This window comes from Nothoprocta perdicaria, unplaced genomic scaffold, assembly GCF_003342845.1.
Source record: "Nothoprocta perdicaria isolate Ctin4 unplaced genomic scaffold, notPer1 scaffold_54, whole genome shotgun sequence".
Lineage (NCBI taxonomy): Eukaryota > Metazoa > Chordata > Aves > Tinamiformes > Tinamidae > Nothoprocta > Nothoprocta perdicaria.
Window position 1 is genome coordinate 3,768,224 of NW_020455799.1, and position 11,275 is coordinate 3,779,498.

The following is an 11,275-nucleotide window of genomic DNA, read 5'->3' on the forward strand; positions in this document are numbered from 1 at the left end:
CCGGCCCGCCCGGATCTAGCCCGGGAGGAGGCGGGGATGCCGCTGCCGGCGGCGGAAGGATCTCGGCCGAGCCTCAGCGCGGTCACGGCGGCCATGGGGGCCGCGGGGAGCCGGACTGGGAGACTTGGCGGCCGTTAGCGGCCGTTAACGGGCTCGACCTTGGTGGGGGCGCGGGGCGGCGGCGCCCCTAGCGGGTCCTGGCGGGCGGGGGTCGGCGCCTCTGCTAGGGAGGCGCTGCTGCTGCTTCCCCGCTGCCTAAAACTGGTCTCTTCTCTTTTGTAATTAACTCCTTTGTGCTCCGAGCACCCAGGCGTGCCCCGTTTGCGCCCCAACGCCCCCGTTTGGAGGTAAAAGGCCGCGGCGGGGCGCCACCGGGGCCGCGTGGGTTGCGTGGCTGCCCGGGCGCGCGGGGCTCGCGCCGCCGGGGCCGCGTGGCCCGAGGGGCGGCCGCAATCCTAAACACAGCTGTTACGGATTCAAATATATGTAATTTATATAACACATGTACATTTGTGTAACATATATGTTGTTTTTTTATTTATATATGTCAATCGTATATAATACATACATTGCTCATACATCTAGCATTGCTGCGTGTTTAGTAGCCGAGTTCCAGGTTTGAGTATCTGACGCTAGCCCTTTGGCTCGACTTTGTGGCCGTACGGGTGTGCGCAGCGGCCGTGCCCTGGTGGCTGCCCCCCCAGCGGAGGGTTCTGGGGCCTGGTTTTGGCAGGGGTGGCGCAGCCGCCTTCCCCAGCGGGCCCCAAGATGAGCGGCTGCCCGGGGCTCCCCAGGGCTTCGTGGCAGGGTGGAGGCTGCTGCGGTTTGCAGGGAGCTGTCCCTGGGCAATTCCTGAAAATCTGCCCAGACCTAACCAAATTCTAAGCCTTAGTCAGGCTCTGATTTACACATAGAGTATGGTAGAAGATAGCTGTTACATCCCCTGCCCTTCTGTACTGTGAATATTACCACTGCAGAGGAACTTTTTTTTTTTTTTTTTTTTAAATACAGCTTTGGGAGCTGAGCATCAAAGCCGAGAGGACACAAGCAGTGGCTCTGGCCTTCCTGCTTCCCTCTCCCTGAAGAGTGGGAAGGAAAGGCTAGGAAGGATGAGTAGGAAGCCCCTGTAGAATTGTGCATTTAAGGAAGATGGAGAAAAGGTAGGGAAAAAGCCATTTGCCTCATCACCTTCCAACTACTGCATGGAGTAGTCAATTATTACATGGGAATAGCCAACTGAAGTGAAGACAGGCCTGTAGTGCAGATTTAAGGATAGAATTTTGCTGATGATCTTTTTTTTTCCCCTCTTTTTTAAGACTAATATCTTGTAGAAGATATATGATCTGAACTTGTCTGATTCCCCTCTTATTATCCCAGAAATCCCCAAAGATTCCTCAGAGGCAGAAGTCTCAAAGAAAACGGCTGTCTTTGTGAAGGTAGCTGACTACCTGTAAGTGCTCCTGCAAATGAGGAAAAAGCTGCAGCGTGACCTTGCATCTTTGTGCCAGGCACTGAAGAATGAAGAGACTGCACTTCCCATAGCCACAGAAAACTCCCCAACAAGGGTGTGCAGTTACTAGGTACAACAAGAAAGCTTGTAGGAAGTTTGGTTTTGTTAACGTTAGTGCTCCCAGCTAAATGCCCACATCTTTTTAGGCTGTTTAGTTGCCAAATGTGGGTGTGTATATGTAGCATTCTGATCGGATAGGTGTGCTGCTCTCTCAAGCGATAAAGCCAGAGAGCCTTCGTAAGATAATACAACTCACAGGCACGCCACGTTGTTAACGAGTCTTGAGAAGGTAGGTGGCAGAAGGAAAGCAAGCTGAGGGATCTCAGGACAGTTTGGGTTACTGCGTTACAAAGTTTTGTTGTTGTTGCTTTTTTTTTAATATATATTTATATAATTTTGTTCTTGTAGGTTGTCTGTCACAGTCAGTATCCAGATGTGCCTGGATTACATGGTGTATGCTACAGGAGATGTTACTTCATGAGTAATAAGAAGGCCTATAAGGAAAAAGCACAGTTAAGGAAATAGAGGGTTAATTAACAATTTTACTGTTAATTTTCTTTCTAAACTTAGACCCTAGAAGCAATATGCTCAAACCAGAGCATTTAGAAAATATGACTCAGGCCTGCTTTCCTCTTGGCCTTTCTCAAACCAGAAAAATTACAAATTTTTGATACTGTTATTTATACATTGCTAAGATTCTTTTTGCATGCCTGATAATTTTTGAATCTTGGAGCATTTCTTTTAAATGCATCCAAAAATGATAGGTCAGAGGGAGAAGGTTGGTTGAAGGCTGGAGAAAAACATTGCTGGAGTACATGATAGCGTGAAACAGGGAGCAAAGGAGTGAAGGAATGGAGACAGAGTCTGCAGATAAGAAAGGTGAAGTAGTTAAAAGGCTCAGAAATGCTAAAAGGCTTTAGTAGAAATAGAAAAGGGAGTCTGCTTTAACTATGTATGAGTTAACCAAACTTCTATATGACTTCTGAGGTTGCTCCATGCAACCTCTTGCTCCATGTAACCAGGCCTCTTGAAAACATCTTTTTTAAAGACAGACTCTTGGGATTCTTAAGATGAGGCTCTGAGGCTGTGGGCTCCTGAATTAATTGTTACTGTTCACCGAGGGACAGTGACCACTATGTGAGCCTGAGTGATGAGCTCAAAGCAAAGCACACACTTTATTCAGAACAAAATAACTTCTTAAAACACTAACTGGCTGCATTTATATAATTATGCTGTATTCATCTTATCTGTGATTTTATAACACATCTAAAGTACTGCAAATGATCTGCCCGTGGTCACAGTTCTACGCTTTCTGGTTTGTGGAAAGAACATCTCGACAGTACCATAGCCAGGAAATTTTCACTTTATACACTTTAAAGTCTGTCCTTTTAAATCTCTTGAAACGGGTAGAAATAATTTGTGTTGTTTCTTCAGAAAATTTATCATATATAAAGTATATTGTATAAAACAGAGCAAAATGGAGTGACTGTGAACCCTTTTGGCAATGTTCAACCTGCAGGCTTGTGCTTTAATGTGAAAATTTATAATTGCTTTCAGTATGAAGTTTTCATAAAGAAAAATATACCCTTTGTCTTCATAGATGAATCAGAAAAAAAAGTATGTCTAAATCCAGGTAATTTCAGATAAATTACAGTGCTTGGAATCCATTCACTACTTTGCTGGAAAACATATAGGTACCATCAGCTGAGGACTATGTTTCTTTAATATTAAACACAGCTCAGTCTGCTGGATGCTGAGTGGGATGCCTAGAGTGGAGAAAGTTTATATATTCTTTCAGAGGGTGATGGCTACTGAATTAAACATAGTATGTTCTTAAATTTCCCGTCTGTGTTTTAGTGGAAGATCATGGAAGTCATGTTTTTTCTACAGCTTTGGAAAATTAGGCCATCAGGTTCCAGCTGGGCACTTTATTAATATTTATAAATTCTAATATTAATGTTTTATTAAGGCAGAAATCAGTAAACAGCGCAGAAGTTAAGTTTTGTTCTCTAATTGATCACTGAAATACAACAGTAGCAAAACATTTGCTGACTGAATTGTTAATATACCTCATCTGAGACTTCAAGCTTTTCTTTTTTTCTTCTTCTTTTAAAGTGCTATGTTCCCATTTATAGGCTTCAAAATCCGTTTGTTCTCCAAAGCTGGGCAGAATTTTTTTTCAGAATTTACAGTACCAAAGAGTAACCTTGCTATGAGCTTCAACCTGTATGAAACAGTAACTTATTCTTGGACAATTGAGAAAATCATGTTGCAATTTCTTTGAAAAGTCTAAGAACTGTAGCAATTGTAAGTGTATTTCTGTGTTGAAATACCTGCTGCCAGATAATCGGTTTTTTTTTTTTTTTTTTTTTTTTTTTGAGAGAGAGAGAAAGAGAGAGCTTTGCTGAAATCAGAGACCTGTGTTGTGGAGGGTTGATAGGTTGAATGAGGCTGAGAGCGCTAGAACTTGGCACTCAGTTAAGAATAGTATTTTGAAATAAGATTGTTAGAGCAGTCTGCTTCACTGTAGGCAAGCTGCTCGAAGAGCTGCCATAGGGAGTCAGTACTGACGTCCGTTCTGATCAAGACTGATTCCGACAAATGACTAATGACAAAGGCTGAAAGGAAACTTGGTTTAGGGCAGATGCCAAAATCTGCCTTCTCTTTTGGCAAGAAGCCTATTCTTGGCCTTTTAAAGATTGGTTGAAGTATTAAAGTATAGAGCTTAATATTTTTAAAAAATATAATTAGAATTTTGAATCCTCTAAATATGTTCAAGACTGCCTGCTCCAACTCTGAGTACAGGCAGATTCGTGTTTCGGTGTCTTTCTGTACCAGGGAGCTTCACTGACATCATATGACTTTTGCAATGAAAAAAAGAACAAGAAATTTGTTAGGTAGGCTCTTGATAGGAAGAGGTTTTCATGATTACCTTTTGAATCTCATTATTTCTGCCCAGACAACCTAAATGTCTGGTAAACTGTAGCCTTTACAGAAAATTAAGAGGGTTCTGTGCACAGCTGCTACCATGGGAAAAAACTGACTTATCTGGCTTACCCTCGTGTCACACAGACAGTTGGGTCAGTGGATAGCTTCAGAAAATTGACATTTAGCTACTTGTGTTTTCCTTACCCTGTTCAAAGGAAACTTTGGGAAGTGCTAGCAGTATGTCTTTGACTTAACACGCTAGTATTTAATATACTCGGGATTCTTAATCTGTGTATTGGTAGCCAATGTATATATCTGAAATGGCTCTATCTTTAATGTGTTTAGTTTTAGGACCAGGTGTTTCCCATAGCATAGCAGGAAAAAAAAAAACTTATGTGCTTTTACTTGGGTCTTATTTTTGCATACAGTTAGTTACTTGAACTGGTNTTTTTTTTTTTTTTTTTTTTTTTTTTTTTTTTTTTTTCAGGACTGCTCAGTGAAAAACAGCTTTCACCTAATGATACTTAAACACGTTAGACTTCCTGAGGAAATGTAGCTCTAATTCTCTTGGTGGCAGCTGACCTACTCGTGCACATTAAAGAAAAGTGGGAAGCACAAAACCAAATTAGTGCTTTTATCTCATACACGTAGTGCTAAACTTGCACTTTATTCTTACCTGTCAGGATGTCCATTGCTGTTGTACAGGAAACATTTCAGAAGCTAAAAATTAACCAATGCTTTGAGTTACTGGTGTTTGTCCTTCCTTTTTCTCCTGTGAAACAACAGTATGGAAGGAACTTACTGTGAAAGATTTCTTTTTCCTAGCAGTATATAATACCAAATACTTCCCTGAAAGAAATATTTTTTAACATAGGCTAGAATAAAAAAATCTTGTGCTGTGTTAGTGTGTTGTGTGCCTAATCCTGAATAGAAGATAAACTTGCCCAAAACCCTTTGAAGGGTTCAGTCAGTGTATGTAAGCAACATTAGAAAAACAAGGAGGGGAGAATAAGGGAAATATCAGTAAAATGTTAATGGGAACAAACCAGGTAAGATTACCATAACTTTGTACTGCCTGTTTATTTAATAATAGGCTATGTCAACAGAGCCAATGTAGGAGTAATCTTGATGGATGTGAAAGAGCCAAAGGTTGTGGTGCTACAAACTTAATTTGAGGAAAGAGATGTATGTATGCACATGAAAGAAAGCATAAAAAGTGATGCCCTAACCAGTAGTGGCAGCTTGTTTTGCTGCGTGCCTTAGACTGTAATAACATTTTATGCTAAAGCATACTGGCACCTCATGCTAAAGTTTTGTTCTCCGTTGATTATCCTACCTCGTGGCCGTGTGCATTGCTAAGTGGGAAATAGCATCGACTGTACGACCAAAAGGGAACGGGTTTTGTGTTTGTGTTTTGCTTTCCCCTTCACTCTTTCTGTAGAAAGCTGTGCTTTAAACCCTCTGCTGGAGAGCCACTTTCTGTAGATACTGCAGTACTGTCACAGGCAACTCCGTGCACACGCTGATGTATCATGTGTAAATGCTCACTTCTATACACCTGTGTGTCCCCAGATCACCCACTTGTTCCCTGGCTTCTTCCTTCAGTGCCAGACGCTAACTATAGACTATCTAGGTAACTGGGTATTACAGCTCTTTTGGGAGTATTATGATTTTTTTTCCTTTTTTTTTTTGTTTTGTTTTTCCTTTTTTTTTAAAGAATATCCTATTACTGCGCAATGCTTCTTAGATTTGACACAGAAACGTTTATTACAGTTAACTAGGAGCTGTTGTCTTTATCTCCTATAATCAATATAAACATGTGAAGGAATCCTGTTGTTTCTTTTAAACACTTTGAATGTCACAGAGCATTTATATTCATGGCAAAACATTTATAAAATATGAGCTCCTTATGAACGTTGCACCTGGCAGTATCTAAGCTGAACATATCATAAAAAATTAACCGGGATTAGACATGGCATTAAAAAAACACAGCAAGTGTCCAAGTGTTCACAAAAATCAGTAGCCTGTCTGACTTTAGAGGCACTTGTTATTTGTTGCTAGAATGCAGGTGTACAGATACAGGGCCTGGAAGACTCCTATTAGAAGACAAACAAATGTGGAAAACTAAGGATTCTTGTCAATGCAACTGCAGAAGGTAACAGATAAGTTAGAATGAGAAGATCCCTAATCTGATTTCAAATTTAAAATATATCTGAAGGACCTGCGTTCCAGAGCTGCTTAGGTACTTCTGCATATGCTTCCCACTGTCACAGCAAATGCTGTACGTAGTACTGGTTGATCACAGGAAGAACACTAAGCAGCAAATATTTGATGAAAGGTCTTCGGGCTTCTTTTTGTTTTTAAGTCTTATTATTTTCAACTCTGGTTTCTGTCGATGAAACTCTTAAAAATTGAAATCTTTTAAGCAAGTACCGAAGGATTATAAAAGATGTGAAGTAAGAGAACAGCTTCATAATAGATGAAACTCCAAAACAAGAATTGTGAACATGCTTAAAGCAGAAATTAGGAAATACAGGCCCCATGCAGAATTCCACATGCTACCTTGAGTATACTTTTTTACTGGGTACATTTTGGCTGTTCCTGGAGAGGCTACTATAGAACCTGGTACTAGCAGTGCCTGTGGTAACACTGGCAGGCTCACAGGTAGGATACTCCTACCCCGAGAACAGTCAGTGTTGTTCTTATGAGGGTGTTTGGTTGGTGTTTGTTTTTGAGTTAAAGAGTTTAGGTTATGTATGATCATTTGGAGAGTGTCTCCATATTCTATAGGAATTCTTATATATATTATGAGGTGTTTGGAAATTGTTGCATCATGAAATCCAAAATTTGTTCAGAAAGGAATGTCCTGCCTTCTACAAGAAGGGCAGTGGCTAAAATTTTGGCTTATTGGAGTGCAAACAGAGTAAAGAAATGGAAGGCCTGCTATCTGGTCCAGGTGTTTCCAGCTAGAAGTATTTTCAGAATGTAGGCCTAAAATATCTTGATTTTGCTTTTGTTTTTTGCACAGTGCATGTTGCAAAGGTAGGATTTGATCATTTAATTTTGGTAGCAGTTGTTACGTTGTCAAATTGGTTACATTGTCAAATTGGTTAATGGAAAGTGCAGTCAATGCTGTTAACAGTGATAGAGCCTACAGTGTTCCTTGCTACTTAACAGAAGAAACAAAGAAACAAATGAAACAAAACAAACAAAAAAACCCTGTGGGTCCCTGGGATTATTGTGTCCATCACAATTAGTTGCATTATGTTAGATTTTAATCAGTTTGCATCTAATTTCTTTGGTTTGCTTTATACTCACCAAGACATATTCAAAGCAAACTCAAAGCCACACAAAAATGTTAAAAACCCACCCAAAACCTACCTGATGTGGAACCAAAGGAATCTTGGTCAGTCTGTTTTCCTCCACTTCAGTGGGTCACCCCTCTGCTGTGAGATGGTCATTGGCAGATGGCACTGGAGAGACTATGGGGCAGAGCTGAACCAAGGGGGCTGGAGAAACACACAGCAAAGAGAATAATGATAGCTCTGATATCCTAATCGGGATTTCTTTTGCCTGAAGTCTGGAAGGACAGTATGTCAGCTTCTATTGAAATAAATACAAATAAACATGTTGTCTGAATGGGGAGATTTTTTTTTGTGTCTGTTTCAACACTCCTAAGTAGGAACAGTTCTTCCCTATTAGCCCACACTTCCAATGTTAGGTGCATAAAAAAATGGCTTTTTTACTGTCTGCACTCAGCTTTGCTTTGAGTTTTTAATTTCTGCCCTCAGAATTTGGGATTTTTAGGTCTTTTTTTTTTCTTTAATTTGTTCCCCCAAAAATGTTAGGATGGAATTCAGTAATTGGGAAAATGTCCATATTTTATTTTTGACAAATTTATTGTGGTCATTTGGGAGCAGTTAAGTATCATTCAATTCTTATATCTGCAGTTCTCTATTCAGCTGGGTATTTCTTTGAGTTAAAAGTTCTATTTAGTTTTAGGATGCAGAAATAATCAGTCCTTTAAGAACCTCGGACTTAACTGTACAACAACTGGAGCATTTTTGGTTAAGCCAAGGAACAGAAACCAGGTAATGGATTAAGTGGCACAGCCATCCTCCCAAATTCTTCCTTTTGAATAATCATCAATATACTTAGTCTATTAAGGACTTGCATTTCTTTGAAGGTAAAACTCTGGTTTTTCATTTTTTTTCATAACAAATAGTGTTCATCACAATTAACTAAGTACTCATGTATGTGTGTAGATAGATGGGACCTTAGCCTGCAAAAAGGTTGCAAACTTTTAGCCTACAAACTTGGGGGTAAGAAATTTGTAAGACAATAATTGCCCAATTGATATATGTAAGTAAAGTAAATGCTTAGCCATTTCAGTTTGAACTCAGATTTTCCCTTTGTTGTTTAGCATCTTTGTGGTAGAGTAACTTGTGCGTGGTCTTCTCTAATCTGTTTTGTATTTTTTTAACAATACAGTGAAAGACATATGATAGTATATGAATGGACGTCAATTTAAAAATCAAATGTTCCTTTTATTTTTAAAGTTGGTGGCTGTTATCATCTGAAATTTCTACAGTTGTTTTACTTTTTGATTTTAACTTTCTCAAAGAAGAACAAAAGGTGGTGTGAAGAACAGGATAGAAATTAAAAGATCTTGAATAAAACCACTGGTTTACAGTACAAATTAATTAAGTTTTGGATGTTTGGCTTTTCCAACTACTATTTTACTTTACTGATTGGATTCTGTGAAAGTGATGTGACAGGTTGCAAAGAACTAACACCAATTTAGTGTCTCTGAGCAGAAGTCTCTTCAAACTCCTGAAGAACTGGGTTTGTTTGGACTGAAGGCTTCAGGAGTGAGTGTTGAGAGCTGAACATTATAATGACTTCTTGCACGTTTGAAACCTTACAGAAGGGTTGATGATTTTTGTGTCCACAAAAGAGTTTTTACTGCCTTTAAGGACTGCATTATTTAACCTATATTTTAGGATATTTTTCAAAAACAAAATATTTTTTTTCTTACCATGAAGTGTTGGAGCAGGTTACCTGGAGATGTTGTGTGACTGCATCACTGGAGTTTTAAAGGAGACTTATCTCTCAGGAGTGCATCCAAAAGAAATGATCTCAGTACATTCTCTTCTTCCTACACTTTTATTTTTCACATGTCCTGGTGTGATCTTTCCCAGATGAAAGACCAGATAAAAGACAGCACACTACGCATGGGCTACCATAGTGGCAGGAGTTTAAAGAACTACTGTTAGAATTTTCAACATTGCACGCGTCAACCCTGGAGCTCACAACCTGTCAGTAAATGGGTGGATATTGAGTACAGGTTGCTACTGAAAAGGGAGATTTTGCCCCCTTCCACTGCCAGGCACCTTTCCTCGCCACTAGTGCTGGTTTTCTTCTCAGGCTCATTTTCAATTAAAGGAGGGTGGTGTCTGGCATGGATGGAGGAGAATCCGGCCCTTCTTGCAGCAGGTGCTCTGGGTGGAATTGTAGCTTAGGACTCTGCAGCCCGAAGGATGGTGAAAAATTTGCATAGGAACTTGTGCCCCGATGGTGAAGAGCTCTCACCATCAGCAGGAACCATATTTTGCAGTGTGGAAAAAGGCTAGAGAAGGGAGGAGGTAAAGCAGAAACCTTTCATTTTATGTAACAGCCTGCTTGGCTGCAGTGTTGTGGGAACTGCAGCCTAGCTAAAATGTTAACTTTAACACCGAGTATTTTTCAAAGCATGGTGCTTTTTATTATTATTATTTTTTCCACAGCATCATCCTTTGAAAAAATCAGATAATTGTATATTGGACCACAGCATTACTTGTAAAATAAATGAATGAATTTATGCTTAAATGTGTGCAATGGAGACTGCAGCTAGTCACACCTCATAGAGTTCCAGGCAATACCTGGCTTTTATCTTATTCTATGTCCCTTTGCTCCCGCTTCCCCATACTTGCTGATTGTTTTAAAAAGAATAAAAGCTGCAAGGTGTCGACGCCTCAGCCTTCTGGCAGTAAATCAGGACTGGCCAGTGCACAGTTCAGCACAGGGCAGAAGCGGCTCCCGGGCGCAGTGCCTTCTCTTCTGGGATCTGCTGCCTTCGCAGGGCACTCACCGGCAGCTCCTGCTGCAGTGAAGTTGTCCCCTGCCTGCAAAATAATCGCAGACCATCACCCCGGCCTTGTGTTATTCACTAGCTTTGTAATAAATAGCTTTTCCCTTAGGTGACCACGCAAAAGCATATTATGGTCTTGGATATGCCCTAAGATGCAAAGCCTGCAGGTACTGCGCTTAATGAGGCATTACTGCCAACACCAGCAAGAAAACCTCGTGCTAAAGAGATCTGAGTATTTCCCATTTACTGATAGATTGGTAAGGGGAAAGAACAAAGTAGCTTAATCCCCGAAGAAAAAACCTTTGTAAATTAAACGTTTCAGAGGCATCAAAGACGTTAAGACCTGTCAAAGGTTATATTTAAATAGCTTATCACGTTGTCTGAGCTGCTGCTGGCTCGATCACCTAACGCTATGCAACCTTTTAGAAGAAATCATCTCGGGAAAGAGCCCCATTTAAGCTGGTGTGACAGCCGCAGCCGCCGGCAGCGGGGCCGGGCCGGCGGGAGCGGAGCCCCGGGCTGCTTCGGGGCGCCTCGCACGCGGGCGGCGGCGCTTCCCGAGGGGCGGCAGGCGCTGCGGGCTCAGCCCGAGTCCGGCGCCAGCACGAGACGGGACCCTGAGGGGAGGCTGCTTCCCTCAGGGCCGTTAGCCCCGCGGCCGTTAGCCCCGCGGCCGTTGGGGCGCCGCTCCCGCCGCCGCCAGACGA